This window comes from Kogia breviceps, chromosome 16, assembly GCF_026419965.1.
Source record: "Kogia breviceps isolate mKogBre1 chromosome 16, mKogBre1 haplotype 1, whole genome shotgun sequence".
NCBI classification, from domain to species: domain Eukaryota; kingdom Metazoa; phylum Chordata; class Mammalia; order Artiodactyla; family Physeteridae; genus Kogia; species Kogia breviceps.
In genome coordinates, this window is record NC_081325.1 from 78,726,779 (window position 1) to 78,732,481 (window position 5,703).

General features: G+C 50.9%; 1 long non-coding RNA gene across 1 annotated transcript; it reads right to left on the bottom strand.

Moving 5' to 3' along the window:
* Nucleotides 1-369: 369 nt before the first annotated feature.
* LOC136792841 (uncharacterized) lies at nucleotides 370-5,373 on the bottom strand. Its single transcript, XR_010837315.1, has 3 exons — nucleotides 4,777-5,373; nucleotides 2,204-3,699; nucleotides 370-1,339 (listed from the first exon to the last, which is right to left on the bottom strand). It is a non-coding gene; the product is annotated as an uncharacterized lncRNA (long non-coding RNA).
* Nucleotides 5,374-5,703: the final 330 nt, after the last annotated feature.

The window sequence follows — 5,703 nt, forward strand, 5'->3', positions numbered from 1 at the left end:
CACTTATTGAAGAGGCTGTCTTTTCTCCACTGTATATTCTTGCCTCCTTTATCAAAGATAAGGTGACCATATGTGTGTGGGTTTATCTCTGGGCTTTCTATCCTGTTCCATTGATCTATATTTCTGTTTTTGTGCCAGTACCATACTGTCTTGATTACTGTAGCTTTGTAGTATAGTCTGAAGTCAGGAAGCCTGATTCCTCCAGCTCCATTTTTCTTTCTCAAGATTGCTTTGGCTATTCGGGGTCTTTTGTGTTTCCATACAAATTGTGAAGACGTCACAAAAAAGAAAACTACAGGCCAATATCACTGATGAAATAGACGCAAAAATCCTCAACAAAATACTAGCAAACAGAATCTAACAGCACATTAAAAGGATCATACACCATGATCAAGTGGGGTTTATTCCAGGAATGCAAGGATTCTTCAATATACGCAAATCAATCAACGTGATACACCATATCAACAAACTGAAGGAGAAAAACCATATGATTATCTCAATAGATGCAGAGAAAGCTTTTGACAAAATTCAACACCCATTTATGATAAAAACCCTGCAGAAAGTAGGCATAGAGGGAACTTTCCTCAACATGATAAAGGCCATATATGACAAACCCACAGCCAACATCGTCCTCAATGGTGAAAAACTGAAACCATTTCCACTAAGATCAACAAGGGAAGGTTGCCCACTCTCACCACTCTTATTCAACATAGTTTTGGAAGTTTTAGCCCCAGCAATCAGAGAAGACAAAGAGATAAAAGGAATCCAAATCGGAAAAGAAGAAGTAAAGCTGTCACCATTTGCAGATGACGTGATACTCTACACAGAGGATCCTAAAGATGCTACCAGAAAAGTACTAGAGCTAATCAATGAATTTGGTAAAGTAGCAGGATACAAAATTAATGCACAGAAATCTCTGGCATTCCTATACACTAATGATGAAAAATCTGAAAGTGAAATTAAGAAAACACTCCCATTTACCACTGCAACAAAAAGAATAAAATATCTAGGAATAAACCTACCTAAGGAGACAAAAGACTTGTATGCAGAAAATTATAAGACACTGATGAAAGAAATTAAAGATGATACAAATAGATGGAGAGATATACCATGTTCTTGGATTGGAAGAATCAACATTGTGAAAATGACTCTACTACCCACAGCAATCTACAGATTCAGTGCAATCCCTATCAAACTACCACTGGCATTTTTTACAGAACTAGAACAAAAAATCTCCCCACTCTTTGAATACCGATTTCAAATGTCAGGCACTTTGCAGGCTCTGGGATCGGAGGAAGCTTGTGATCTGCTTCAGGAGACGGTTTTATGAGAGTGTAACCTGTAAGTAAGATATATTTTTATAATAAGAGAAAATGAGCCTCTTGAAGAACAAGGGCTGTGAAGCCACCTGGCATGTATAGTGACCACAATGAGGTTTCTGTGTTTGTTTATTCGGCTGCGCCGTGGCTTGTGGGATCTTGTTCCCCGACCGGGGATCAAACCCGGGCCCTCACTGTGACGGCGCCAGGCCCTAACCACTGGACGGCCGGGGAAGTCCCCACAACAAGGAGACGCTGCGACACGGGAGAGGTGCAGGAGGCCCCCGGGAGGAGCTGGGAGCCTGTCCTGGGGGGACTGACAGGCCGACGGGTGGAAGGGCTGAAGGGTGCCAGCCTGGGCAGGCGCCCCCTCCCCGGCGGGTGCCCCCCTCCTCTGTAACAGAAGCCCCACCTCCCAGCACCAACTGGTGGCTGAAACAACAGAAGTCTATTCCTCCCCGTTCTGGAGGCTGGAGGCCCAAGGCCACAGTGGCGACAGATTCTTCTGTGTCTGGGCCGTGCTCGGCCGTTTCCTCCCCGTGTCCCCACGGGGTCATCCCCTGTGCGTGTCTGTGTCCTGATCTCCTCTTCTTATTAGGACACTGGTCATGTGGGATTAGGGCCACCCTAGTGACCTCATCTGACCTCAATCACCTCTTTAAAGGCCCTGTCTCCAAACATGTTCACGTTCAAAAATATTTCTAGTCTTGAAAAATAACAACACTCTCAACTTTGGGATTTAAGAGCAATAATATAAAGAGAAAATGTTCCAAAAGTTACACATCCAGAGAAACCCACTTCACTTACACCTGAAGCAGGGCTGACATGTTTAGCAAATAAAATACACACTCGGGGCACCCAGTGTGGGACATGCTTCCACTTACGTGTAGGTGTTCACGTGTGTCTGCACTTCAGATGCGACCAGCATTCCAGCTGGCAACCTGTCCCGAAATCATATGAAACTGTGACCCGGTTTCCTTTGAACAAGAGGTAGGGAGGTCTTTTTCCCTTGAGACTCTTTCTCAAGGCTGTTCTCCCAGGAAGAACAGTCGCGTCCTTTGTTTCTGACAGTCTGAGCACAGCTTCTGTCGCCCACAGAGTTGACAGCGCCTCCGCCTTAGATGCAAAGCAGGTTCCATTCTGCTCTGCAACCGGGCCTCAGGGTGAGAGGCCTCAGGACTTCCCAGGTCAGGAAGTGGTGAGGTGGAGGATCTCCTAGGCCGTGGGAAATGTTCTGAATATACAAAGATGCATGTCAACAACCTACCCTAGGAGCCTGATCTTTACAGTATTAACTTTAAGATAAATACTGGAAGCCGTGTTTGATTCTATTCAAACACGAGCACTCCTGAGGGGTCACTGTGTGCAAAGCATCACTCACCCAGTTTCGTTCAGGACACCGCAATCACTCTAAGGGGAAATGCAAACCGAAACCATAAATTTTAATTTAAAATCTTCCCTGTGGGGAAGGGACGGACTGGGAGTTTGGGATTAGCAGATGCAAACTAGTATATATAGGATGGATAAACAATACGATCCTACCGTAGAGCACAAGGAACTATATTCAATATCCTGGGATAAACCATTATGGGAAAGAATATGAAAAAGAATGTGTGTATATACATATAAATGAATCACTTTGCTGTATAGCACACATTAATACAACATTGTAAATCAACTATGCTCCAATAAAATAAGTTTTTTAAAGAAAAAATAAATAAGATAAAATTTCCCTAGTGCAAAGAGTGTGCGCCCCTTCCCTCTTTGACGTGATGTCAAACTCTAAAGCCTCTGGGCGGGTTTGCGTCCGCGATGCCTTTCTTGGGCTGCGGCACCCGTCTCTGCAGTGTGAATGTGGAGGAGAGTCCCCTCTGGGGAACATCGGCCAGGAGCAGGTTTGCAGGATGCCACTTCCTCTTGTGCAGAAGACAGGAGTTTCACTTCTCCTGCCGTGCGTCGAGGGTGCCGTCTGGGGTCTGCTTCCCAGAGCTCAGTGGATTAGTGGGAGGGGTACATTCTGCCCAAAGCTCGTTGGAGGGGAGAACTGTTCTCTTTGCCTTCCGCCTTTCTGGACAGGTTTTCTGGGCTAGAAGACGCTTGGCTGTTCATTTTGTTGTGAGGCTGGCGTGCTGCTTGGGGATCTGGGTGGGAGTGGCCCCACTGGGGAGCACAGACTCGCGGTCCAAGGGAAGCGATGCCTCTGCCTAAAGCTTCTGGTAGCTCTGAGACCACCTTCCTTCCTCCAATACCTGCCGATGCCCAGACCCCAGACCTTTGTGGGCTCTGGTCCTGCGTTTTCTATAACGCTGTCTTACTCCTGCTTTCCAGGGGCTCCAACGGGTTAACACTTTTGTGCACATCTCCTTCCAGACCTTCTAACCTGTGTAGGGAATAGAACAGCACGTATGTGTGCACACACACACCTACGCACGTGTGCACACCCCACACATACAGTGCCACATGTACACACACGCAGCACACATACATGTACACACGCGCGCATGCACACCTACACACGTGTGCACACACACCGCGCGCGCGCACACACACACACTCTTTAATGGGCTCTCCTTCCACATAACCTTGGGGCCTTTCTTGGATCCTCAACCCACCCTCACTCTGTAACCCAGCCCTGCCCTTTCTACCGCCTCTAAGACCAGGAATACTTGTTGCTAGGTAAGCGGCATCCCATGTGCCTTAGTTAAAACCTGCAGCTGAGCACATGGTGCTCGGTAAGAGGAGCCCACCCGAGTGTATCCTGCACGGTTCATCTACCTGACGATTCAGAACAAGAATCGAATCCACAGTGATTGAAAGGGGAGCAGTAACTCTGTGCTAACCTGTGGAGGGGCGGGTGCCACGACGCTCCCTTTGGGGTGGAGACGACCGAGGTGCCCGCGAGCGCCCCCGGCTCCGCCTCCCTATGCGCACGCACACGCACGCGCACGCACGCCCCCGCCCCTCCCGCGCGCGCGCGCGCGCCCGTGCCTCCCGCCCCGCCGCCCCCCAGGGAGGGACCTGCCCGGGCGGGAGCCAGTCCCGGTCCCGATGGGAGGGTCGGGCCCGGGTCCTGGTGCGGAAAGGCTGGGGGCCCCGCGTGCCCGCCTGGCACACCGGGGTGCCTCGGCGTGATGAGGCCCGGGCCTGCACACCCCGTGCAGGCGCAGATCGGCGCCGGCTTCCCGGGCCCGCAGTGCCCCCTGGTGGCCCCGGTGACGCCGGCCGTCACTCCCAGAACTGAGCGAGTCTGTGCCCAGCCGGCTGGAGTCGGCCTCGCGACTCGGGGACGGGCAAACGCGGCCCGGACGTGTGGGGACTGGGGCCAGGTCCCCAGGACTCGAGCGGGGCAGCCCCTCCCCTGTCCCCTGACGCTTGGAAGCAGGAATAAAAGTGTCCCCGACGCGTTTAGATTAACTTAGGAAACAGTGACACATAAAGACGAGAACAAGAAAAGTACCTGTAATTCTCTACTGTCGCCGCTGCTGCAGCCGCCAGCGCCCAGGCGTCAGGACTTGCTTCTTTCATTACTTACTGTCATCCATCACGGGGCGAGCATGGGAACAGCATTTGTTGGCTGATTTCTTCAGCCTTGTTTCTGAGAGATTTAAAATTATCCTCTGGCTGTGGATTCCTGGCGGGTCCACACCTCCTTCAGGTTTGGGGTTAAAACACGACTTGCCGTGGAGCAGTCCCCAGGCCAGGTCCTTGCCTGTCAGCACGACCCCACGCGGCCTGCGACTGCGCGGTAAGCAGCACGCACGTATTTGGTCCGGGTTCCTGGCTCTGAGTGCCCACAACCCTCGGTCTTTGCTCTTGTCGTTCGTGACAAGCCCCTTCGGACCTCAAGGCGGCAACTCTGGAGGTGAGGGCTGATTGCCCGGGAGACCTACCTCGTGGCTAGCAGTGTCGAAAATAACCAATGCACCGTCTGTAATAGGAACAGAAGAGAGTGTCACGCGAGCCAAACTGAGGACCGTGCCCAGAAGAGAGCCTCGCAGGTCACTCTGAGGACCTGCTCCGGAGACGCAGGGCTCCCAGCGCAGTTTCATGTCTTGCCCGGACAAAGAACATCAAACACGTCAGGGCTCCAGTCCTTCACGGCTGGAAGAAACCCCAAACAGCAGACCAGCACGTGCACATCAAGTCAGCGTGGCCTTGGCACCTGGGAAGGGACTCTCACCATCCAGGGAGGACCGGCATTGGCGTCCCAGAGGGGAGGCAGTTAAAGCTTTATTTTTAACGTGGACATTCTTGACTTCTGGTCGATGTGCCCTTTTCTCTAATAATTAAAGCAAATGAACAGTGTATGTTTGATAGGCCACAAACAGGCTACTTTAGTTGCATAAAATTCATGTTAACCCATGGATTAGCCAGAATGACCTCC